This window comes from Capsicum annuum, chromosome 12 (genome assembly GCF_002878395.1).
Source record: "Capsicum annuum cultivar UCD-10X-F1 chromosome 12, UCD10Xv1.1, whole genome shotgun sequence".
Taxonomy (NCBI): Eukaryota; Viridiplantae; Streptophyta; class Magnoliopsida; order Solanales; family Solanaceae; genus Capsicum; species Capsicum annuum.
The window spans coordinates 9,996,800-10,008,954 of record NC_061122.1 but is presented as its reverse complement, the minus strand read 5'-3'; positions in this window follow the sequence as shown (position 1 = coordinate 10,008,954).

Below are 12,155 nucleotides of genomic sequence, written 5' to 3'. Positions count from 1 at the left end.
CGCTTTACGCATGCATAGACTTTGTCCTTTAGAGACATAAAATAGGAGCACTTGCAGCTTAAATATGAGATGCATTCGGCATTTGACTTGAATTATCTTTTGAATGAGCATCTGATGATAATTCCTAACATACTTCATAGTTGCTTATTAATCTCCCCCTTATGTTAGGAAAGATAACATACATCCTCTATCTTCTTTGATGGATCCATCTTTGTACATCATGTTATATTCATTAATCGTATACCGCACATCAAAACTATTAGATGGAATAGTTGGTTCATGACCTTGAACCAATTGAGGGGAAGAAATAATCATAATCTATTGATCTAATGCATACAAGTGTTATTGTATGCAACATATCATATTTCAGATCAACACATGAAGCTTTGTTCTCATTAGCGATGATTTAGCTATTTATCGAAGGCATTCAATGCCAAACCATCATCATCAAGATAACTTTTTTGATTGCACAATCTGAAAATTATGTTCTTAACTCAATTTTGTTGAGCAAGCAACTTTATGAATGTCAAACTGCAGGTTGACAATGAATGTACATGTGATCATCTTATTGATGCATCTTTTCAACAGATCACATGATAGGTAAACGGGCCCCTATTCACCTTTTATTCTTTTCAGATTTTGAGGGATCCAATCCCAAAATTAGTTGGTCCAACCAATGTATCATGAGAACAAGCAACATTAAAGTTCATGAAGAATTTTCGAATTCTTCAATATATGTTTAATACTTAATATGCACATCTTTAAGATGTCGCAATCGTTCATGTCAACTTATGAACTTTTATGCTAGTAAACTCCAAGTTTACCATGATATGTGTTTTTGCTTTAGTAAATTTTAAATTTACTATTATAGGAATAAATTTCAGGTTTACTACTTTAGAAGTAGATTTCAAAATAACTTTTCTCAATTATTCAACCTCTTTCGAAGGTGAGTTGTGATACCATCACAATCAAGTGCACGTTTGCATTAATAAGATTTTCATTCCCCAAGAATGGAATATAATCATGCCTTAAGCGTATCAAATTATGATAGCTTAGAATCTCTTTCAAAATATTGCTACTTCAGGAGCAACTCGAGGCATACATATGATCTAGAGAATTTTTCTCTAACATATCTTATGATCATAATACGCGTGCAAAAATATTATCATTTTTTATGATCATTATCATATTGTCGGTCCACGCGTATATTCGTGCATTCAATCACTTGTTTTCTTTCAAACATATTATGCACTGCTACCACATACACCTCAAGAATGAAGTAGGTTGTCATATTTCAAACTTATAATATATTGCTACCACACATTCACTTCATGGAATAGAGCATATTCAATGGGTCGAATTCCATGAGTTTTCATCAAACACCTATTATTTTGCCTTAGTCATCACAATATCATCAATATGGTATATTGAGATTCAACCTCAATATTTGATCCATATAAAGGTGTTTTAGGCATAAATTGATGGGATTTGAACACAATATTTTATTATCATAGTGCATCAAGACTTTATCCCGATGTCTTACCCTTTTAATGTAATAATACATGAATTCACCGTCTTACCATCTAGCCTTTTAAAATACTACTACTTTATTGATTACTAACGATCACCATATTTACTCAAACGAGCCACTAAAAAATTCAAGCATGCAACTTATCATAGTGACCGAAAACATAATTTAGCAATTCATCAATTTAAAAGTAAGAGAATTCTGATGCCATGAAACTTGAGTTTTCAATGAATTACCTTTAGATGATATATGTATCATTTTTAAATCTTCATAAAGCAATACTACTGAATACCTTCTCTTTTCAATATAAAAATAATTTATAAACCATAAGAGTTAGAAAACATACAATAAATAACAATATTGACCAATTACAAGCCAGTTACCTCATGTTACGAAGAGTATTTTAATTGATTAGGCAAAAATCCTTATAAAACAATTACCTATCATATGTTAGTAGCTTTCACGTGATTCTTAATATAAGACAGCAAATAACCTTTGTTATGGAAAATAATTATTTTTCATTGTATGTGTCTTTTATACGTGACTTGAAGAAGTTTCAAAACGGTCCTTTTCTGTAGAACAATTTTGCTCAACGCAAACAAATGTCAAAACTTAAATTATAAATTTTGAGAATCATACTTACCTTGATTTGACATAGGGTAGAGTCTCGTGCTGATAACGCGTTATAAAATAAGAAAGAATAAATGAAAAGAGTAGAGAGAATAGAGAGAGTAATTCTTATTTCTTCTCTTGAGGGATGAGAGATCATCAGATTATAAATATAATGAACAAAACCCTTCTATTTATAGAAAAAATTTACTCTTAGTCTGAGTAAAAAATAGATGCTTCAAATCCTAATAGATATCAAAGTAGATCTTGATAGATATTCACTATATGTAAATACATTTATAACAATGCATTAGTTCTGCAATTATTAATATTTTATTTGATTTTTTTTTATATATAACGTATGCAAATTCTGAGTATGGAGAAAACTCTGTTGGGAACGCTGCTACCTTAATGAACACTGCAACGCATAATTTGAATTAGTCGGAGCTCCAATGAGGACACCAAGATAAAAATAAAATATTAATTATATATTTTATTTAATATTATATATTAAGGATTTGTGGGCAATCGATCCTAATGCATTATGATCAAAAACACAGTTATGTTTTAAAAATATTTTCATATTTTTTCATTATATTTATGAAGAATATTTTTATAAATAACTTTTTAAAATAAATATCATTTATGTTATTTTAATACATTGAATTAGATATTACATAAGAAAAAAAAAATCTCAATATAATTATTATAAATATAACCAATAGCTTTATTATTAATACACACATTATTGATCCTATATTTCATTCAGTGGCAGAACCATCTTTATTTGAGAGATTCATCTGAACCTCCTGGTAATATACTGTTTTTATATTATTTTTACATGGTTAAAAATACTTTTTATGATGAATAGTAAATGTTGAATTCCTTCAACTAATTTGTATATATATTTTTGAACCCCTTAATAAAAATTCTGGCTCCGTCACTAATATTATATATGAAATTGAAAAGTATAATTGGCCAAAATTTTGATTGGAAAAGCTGGAGGCCCATTCATCAAGTATGTAGAACCTAAGAACCCATTTGGAATTGGGAAACATTGTGCAAATGAAATTGCAATATAATCTGTGAAACTGAAAATTGGCCCAAAAATGGATCGAAAAAGTTGGAGGTCCATTTACCAAGAACCTATTTGGATTTCAAAATCAAATTGAAGGCAATCCAACATTAAAAAGGGATAAATTACACAAAACTCAAGAGATTATATTATACAATATTCCTTATTGTTTTAAAATTTATATAAAATTCTAATTTTTAATTTTAATGTCGATACATCTTGTAACTCACCTACCCAATTTCCGCTCCTCCATTAACGCATGCAATTATTTATTTTTTTCACAATCCCCCCCCCCCCCCCCCCCCACTAAAATCTCTCCCAATTTTTTTTAAATCGATTGAGACATATATATATATATATATATTTAGTTATTCATACATGTTTATACTTTAATGGTGATTCATATCAATAATAAATATGATATTATTATATGGGTATTGTGATGATTCATACGATAGATACAATTTGTATGGTTTTATTGAGTGATATATATGATATTAATGGGTGATACATATGGTATTATGATGATTCATATGGTAGATACAATTATTATTTCAATTATTAGGTGATACATTTTGTTCATATCGGAGGAGAACGGAGCAGCCAAACTGTTCCGGTGAACCAACTTCGGTTCATTAAAAAATAACCCACTTACCATCAAAAAACCCCATAACAGCCTATCCAAAAAATCACCTCATTGGCGTTACCAATAACCCATCAAAAGTGACACCTTTGCGTCAATTCCGACGAAATTTTTAAATTTGAATTTCCAGTAACACAACCCACTCACCACGGAAAAACTCCATAGCAGCCTACCAAAAAAAACATCCCACCGGCGTCACCAATAGCCTACCAAAAGTGACCCCTTCGTGTCAATTCCGATGAATTTTTCAAATTTGAATATCCGGTGATGGGTGATACTTCAAATTTGAAATTTGATCAAGGGGAATTGCGGATTTTCCGTATATAGAAAATTCAACTTGTAACTGATTGAGCGTGTCTGCATAATAAAACAAAATCCGTTACTTCCTAAAATAAATATCTAATCAATTTTAAATGTATCGCTTCTTATATGTATCACGTTATAACAGATGTTTCACAATTTTAAAAAATTGAGATATGATATAACTACCCAAATAATTGAAATAACATAATAACACTTAAACATTCAGAGATTTATGTAAGTTTCCTTTAAAGAAAAGGAGAGATTCTTTTGAATTAATTACAAGGTATTATAAATGTATTTACATTATAGTGAATGTTAGGGGTGGGCATAAGATACCAAAAATTAAATTACCGAATCGAATCGAAAAATTTAATAATTGGTATTCGGTAATGTTGATATTTGGGATGGTATTTGGGAGTAAAATTTTAAAATTGGTAAAAAAATATTACTACCGTTTGGTATTTGATATTTTCCGAATATCCAATTATAGTTAAGTGACCCATAGGCCACATACCTCGTCCACACTACAAAGGCCACCTACTTGTGTGAGTATTGCTCAAGCAAACTTTGAACTATTAAAGATATTCATAAAGTAAACTCTTAACTTAACACAACAGACTTCCTTGCAACCAAGATACGATAACTTTTGATGAAAATATTACGCGAAGACTGAAAATCAGGGCGTAGAAGGGAACAACAGAAAATAAGTCTTTATGACATGATACATAAGACCATTGTTGGCTGCACTTATCTAATTCTAATGTTCCTAACATAGGTCGGAATATGGCTTTAACCAAGGGGACTTGGTCAAGCTTTCTTAATCCTTGTGTTCACATGTCAACAACAGATGAAAGCAAAACTCAGCACTTTGCAGAGAACATAGCATATATTGCTCTGCATCACATTTATAAGAAGTAATATTATGACTTTACATCACATTTACATCCAGTTTGTGTTACATTCAGTTTGATGTAAATGTTATTCGTGTTACATCCAGTTCTCCCCTTCTTGGAGTTGGATCAAACTACAATAACATAGGTTTTAAGGTGCTTCATTAATTAGCCATACTTATCAACGTGTAACAAGACCAAACAAAATTGATTTTTTTGATCTAAAATTGTGTATTCAAAGGTGTAAAACTACCAAATAAAATTGATTTTTTCTCAAAATGTTGATTGGAAATCACCACTATTATCACCAAATAGGATCACTACAACCATGTCCAACTTTAATATGGGAATACCGAATTTTGTATCGAACCAAAATTTAATTTATCGATTACCGAATCGAAGTTTAATGGTATGGTATTTGGTATCTACTTTCAATTACCAATTATCAAATTACCGAACCAAAATTATGAAAATTCCGAGTCGAATACCGAATGTCCACCCCTAATGAATGTCTAGAAAAATATAGATAAGATCTAGTTGATATCTATTAAGATATGAAATATCTACCTTTTAAAGAGAAACTAAAAGTATTTTCCTCTGTAAAAATAGTGAGGTTTTGTTCATTATCCTCAATCTTATCATCTCTCATCGATCAAGAAAAATAAAGAAGCCTTCCCTCTTCTCTTTCAATTTATTCACTTCTTATAATAAAAAATCATTTAAGGCACAAAAACATAAGAGAGTATGACAACAAGATTCATCCATCAAGCAAGGATGAAAATCGATCTTAGTGATCCAAAGGTGCCGACTGAAAAAATCACCACTCAATGAATAAAAGTCACTCTAAGGTATGGCTGTCAAGTGGGTCGGGCCGGGCCAACCTAAAACCAGCCCATGTTATTTAATCGGGTGAGGGCTGGGCCGGGTTCGGATTGAGGTCTAAGTGGGCCGGGCCGGGCGAGCCCAACAGTAAAAAAATTAAAACCCACCCTAACCCGGCCCACTTAACTCAACCTGTTCAAACCCACTAAAACCCGGTCAAACTCGATTAAAATATCGATCAAACCCGATCAAAAATATAAAAAATAAAACTTTCTTTCAATATACATTACATATACCCACCTATATACATTATAAATACGTTAAATAATATATATACACTATATATATAGTATATACTACATTAGAATTTAAAAAATATATACACATATACACAATTAGTCAATTACTCATATATACGCACCATTCAATGTATATATACTACTACTTATAAAATATACTACAATATATATACATTACGATAGATATAGATATACTTATATAATAAATTATAAAACATATACACATGTATAGGTTAAATATACACTTCTATAGAAGATATATACACGTGTATACGCACCATTCAATATATATATACTACTACTTATAAAATATACTACATTATATATACATTACAATATATATAGATATACTTATATACTAATTTATAAAACATATACACATGTATACGTTAGATATACACTTCTTTAGAAGATATATGCACAAATATACAAAACATATGCTACTTAATATAATAAATTAATAATATTTGGTAGTAAATTAATAATATATTAGAAGTAAGTTTTTAATTTAAAGTAGAAAACTAGAAATTCAATTTAAAATTTTAAATTGTTAAATGAAAAAATATAAAAAGCAAGGACTAAGGAGTATATGAATTTGTGAAATTTTATTGATTGCAAAATGATTCAAAATTTATAATTTACATGAATGAAAAATCTAAAAATTATGCATCATTTTTTCCAACTCATTCATGTTAATATTAACGGGAACTTGCATAGGATAGTCGAAGTCAACGGGGGCAAAACCATGCATTGAACTTGATTCTGCTGAGTTCTCCCGTGAAGTCATAATTTCTTCAAGTTTTAGCTCGTCGCTCGGCTCCAGTTCCATTCCTTGGTTTCTTCTTTCCGCTCTAATCCAATCTCTGAGGCAAACTAGAACATTCATTGCATTGCTTCCCAATGAATGTCGGTTGTCTCCAAGCTGCTGTCGTCCCTGACTAAAGGCACTCTCTGATGCAACGGTTGACATTGGAACATTCAAGATATCTCTAGCTAATCTTGAAAGCATAGGATATTGTGTTTCATTACTCCTCCACCAATCCAACGTGTTGATCCGTCGTCTGCGATCCTCTGGTGCCGTCCGAAGATAATATTTCAGCTCTTCCCGATAAGTTGATGTATAAGTTCTCTCATCAACACTGTTCCAACAATTTAAATCATAAAACGAATCAGAAAAATCACTATGGGCCGGCCTTTTAAAAGACGATGGCTCCTCGGGAGGATGAGGAGCGACAGTTGGAGTGATATTTGTAGGTACAGCTAAATCAAATAAATCAGCATAGTGATTATATAATTTTTCTATGTAATCCTTTGCATCAGTCGTAGCCGTCCACAAATCAGGTTGTACTTGTTCAGAATCATGGTTAGTAGTTATTTCTAAGTTAGTATAAATAAGAGTACTAAAGTGACACATATTATTATATTTCATGCACGGATTTAGCATAGCACCAACCAAGTAAATAGGGGGAATCGGGAAAAAATATTTTTTAAATTTCGTAAACATGGCGCCAACAGCTTCTTTATAACCTTCTTTATTTTTATATTCTTTGAGCAAACCAGAAATATCGGCTATATATGCCAAAATATTACAAACAGTAGGATAATAAGCACCGGAAAATTCAACCGTAGCTACATAAAATTTTTCTAAAAACTTAACAAGATCATTAATTACAAGCCAATCAAAATTATGTAGCATGCAATCAGCAGAATCAGTAAATGAACCGCAATGTTGGTTAAAAGCTAGTGTAATAGGAATTCTATATTTATAACAAGTTTTTAAAAATTCATACGTAGAATTCCATCTAGTATCAATTTCCTTAGGCATCAAAATCGGTGTAAGTCCATTTTCTTGTCATTTAACTTTAAATTCTCTAATTCTCGATCTACAATTATTTCCTTGAATAAAACCAACGGCAAGATGAAATTTTTCAATATAAAGCTCAAAAAACTCAAGATCATCTTTTACAATTAAATTATATATATGACATGCATACTTAATGTGAAAAATTTCAGGCAAGGGCGGAGATAGCGTAGATTTTATTTTTGTTATAACATTCTTGTTGTTAGAAGCATTATCAAAAGCAATACCTAAAATTTTATTTTCGATACCATAATATCCGGCAATTTTAACAATAGAATCAGCAATAAATTGTCCAGTATGTTTACGATCTTCATCATATAAAAAAACAAGAATACGTTTTTGCATCACGAAATTACTATCCGACGATTAAATAATCATTTTTATTTACAGCACGATCAAGATCAGAAGTTAGGGACAATCTACATTGAATATTTTTTAACAATGTTGATAAATAAAAACAATATCGTGAATAAAGTCTAAAAATATCAGACCGACAAGTAGTTCTAGTAATACCGTTAAACATAGGATTATAAATTGCTTGTATATAACGAATAAAGGCATCAGAAGAAGGAAAACTAAAAGGCAAACAACCCACGGCTACCATTTTAACTATTTCTTCCCGGTCCCTCAATTTATTATACTTCTTCGCTACCCGACCGATTGATGGGTTCGTTCTAGTTTGCATTGGCCCACCAAAATCCCCACCACCTTGTGCAATATTTAACTCTCTTCTGTGAGCATCATTTATATGTCTCATTAACATATCCGTACCTTCTTGCTTGCCTCCGTTTTTATGCTTATATATTTGTTGACAAATATTGCATTGCACCTCAGTATTTGATATCGTTCAAAAAATTGTCATGCAACACTAGTTCTTTTACGAGGTCTTGGGGCACTGGGAGGACGGGGAGGGAGATTAACCGATTCAAATCTAACGTTAGCATCTCCTACTACGGGTGTCTCAGCAATATTTGCATTATCTTCGTCTAAATTAACCGCATCTACTTCATTTTCTTCTTCTATACCGTAATTTTTTTGAGCTTTTACATAATCCATATCGTGAGCACCTACACCTATTTCTTCCTCAAAAGGTGTACCAAGTGGTACCGAAGGCGAAGGCACACAGGTATATCTACTACTTGAACTACCTCTATCGCTAGTAATTCGCTTTTTACTACCACTACCGCTTCCGGGACAAAAAATTTTAACACCTTTAGTAGCGAGGTTTCTTAATTTATCCATAATATAAATTAAATTAAACTAAAAATATTCAAAATACACAAATATAATAAAATTAATATTAAACAATTAATACAATAAATAAAAATTAAACGTAAGAGATGCAACGACAATACCAAATTTGGGAAGTATCCGAAGGTTACGACTTTAGAAACTTTCGCTCGTACTTTGTAAACGAAAAATTAAAAAATTAAAGTGAACTCTTTAAGAAATTAAATATATTGAATATTTGAGAATTGAGAAATGAGATTTGAGAGAGTGAAAAATTGTGTGAAAAATGATTTGAAGTTGTAGGGTATTTATAGATTTTTTTTGGGATTAAAAAATATTTTTTAAAGTTAATTTTTTTTTTTTTAATAAATGGGCTCAAACTAGCCGTTGGCAAAACATCTTTAAAAAAAAAAAAAAAATCTGGGCCGGGCTGGGCTGATTGACCGGCGGGCCTGGATCGGACTTGGTCCGAGTCGGATTAATCGGATCCATTTTAAAAAAATAACCGACCCGAGATCCAGAACCCTAAAGCCCTAGGGTTTACCGGGCCGAGTTAGTGCCCGACCCGGCCACTTGACACCCTTACTCTAAGGATAATAAGTTGATCTTTCCCCAAAACTCACATCAACAAAAAGACTTGACAGATTGATGTCTAGCTCTTCACCATCTGAGTCTATAATATATTTTAAGGATTGAGTTTTGTTCGCTAATAAAAACGATACTAATAAATTATTTTAAAAAAAAAAAATTATTTTAACATCAAAATTTAAGTGGTGTCACAAAATTAACCTACTTATACAAATCATTCAAAGAATTCACCATCGTCCTACATCAATACCTAAAGTAATTAGTGCACAACATGAAATGATATTCACAAACTGTGTTTGTTTAGTTATTAATTTTATAAAACCAACTATTTGAATTAATGTTAAATTCACATCGAAGATAATTTCCAAAGTCATTATCTGCCCCATAGATATCTTCCTTTGAACTAAGGGTGTTAAGTGGGCCGGGCTGGATCAGCCCGGAACCGGCCTTTTGAATTTATCCGGGTTGTGGGTTGGGTCCGGGTTGGGGTTAAGTGGGCCAGGTCGGTCCGGGTAAAAAATTTTAAAATAGTCCTAATCCGGCCTACTTAACCCAACCCGGTCAAACCCACCTAAAACCGGTCAAACCCGGATAAAAATTCGATCAAACTCAGTCAAAAAAAAAGTTTTTTTCAATGTACACTATATATACTCACCTATATACATTTTAAATACGTTAAACAATATATATACACTATATATATATTATATACTACATTAGAATTTAAAAAATATATACACATATACACAATTACACATATATACGCACCATTCAATGTATATGTACTACTTTAAATAATACTAATTTATAAAATATGTACACATGTATACGTTAAATATACACGTCTATGGAAGATATATACCCATATATACACACCATTCAATGTATATGTACTACTTTAAAGTTTAAATAAAATATACTACAATATATATACATTACAATATATATATATATATATATAGATAGATAGATCGATAGATAGATAGATAGTTATATACTAATTTATAAAACATATACATATGTATACGTTAAGTATCCATGTCTATAGAAGATATATTCACATATATATGCATCATTCAATGTATGTTTACTACTTTAAATAAAATATACTACAATATATATGCATTACAATATATATATATATATATATATATATATATATATATATATAGAGAGAGAGAGAGAGAGAGAGAGAGAGAGAGATAGATAGATAGATAGATAGATAGATAGATAGTTATATACTAATTTATAAAACATATACATATGTATACGTTAAGTATCCATGTCTATAGAAGATATATTCACATATATATGCATAGTTCAATGTATATTTACTACTTTAAATAAAATATACTACAATATATATACATTACAATATATATATATATAGTTATATACTAATTTATAAAACACATACACATGTATATGTTAAATATACACGTCTATAGAAGATATATACATATGTATACGCACAATTCAATATATATGTACGACTTTAAATAAAACATATACTACAATATATATAAAATTTATAAAACATATACACATATATACATTAAATATACATCTATAGAAGATATATACACAAATATACAAAACATATGCTACTTAATATAATAAATTAATAATACTTGGTAGTAAATTAATAATATATTAGAAGTAAGTTTTTAATTTAAATTTGAAATTCAATTTAAATCATTCAATGAAAAAAAATTACAAAGTAAGGACTAAGGAGTGAATGAATGTTGAGTTTTATTGATTGCGAAATGATCCAAAATTCATAATTTACATGAATAAAAAATCTACAAATTATGCATTATTTTTTCCAACTCATTCATGTCAACATTAACGGGAACTTGCATAGGATAGTCAAAGTCAACGGGGGCAAAACCATGCATTGGACTTGATTCTGCTGAGTTCTCTCGTGAAGACATAATTTCCTCAAGTTTCTGCCCGTCGTTCAGCTCCGGTTCTATTCATTGGTTTCTTCTTTCCACTCTAATTCAATCTCTGAGGCAAACTAGAACATTCATTGCATTGCTTCTCAATGAGTGTCGGTTGTCTCCAAACTGTTGTCATCCCTGACTAAAAGCGTTTTCTGATGCAACTGTTGATATTGGAACATTCAAGATATCTCTAGCTAATCTTGAAAGCACAGGATATTGTGTTTCATTACTCCTCCACCAATCCAACGTGTTGATCCGTCGTCTGCGATCCTCTGGTGCCGTTCGAAGATAATATTTCAACTCTTCCCGATAAGTTGATGTATAAGTTCTCTCATCAACACTGTTCCAACAATTTAAATCA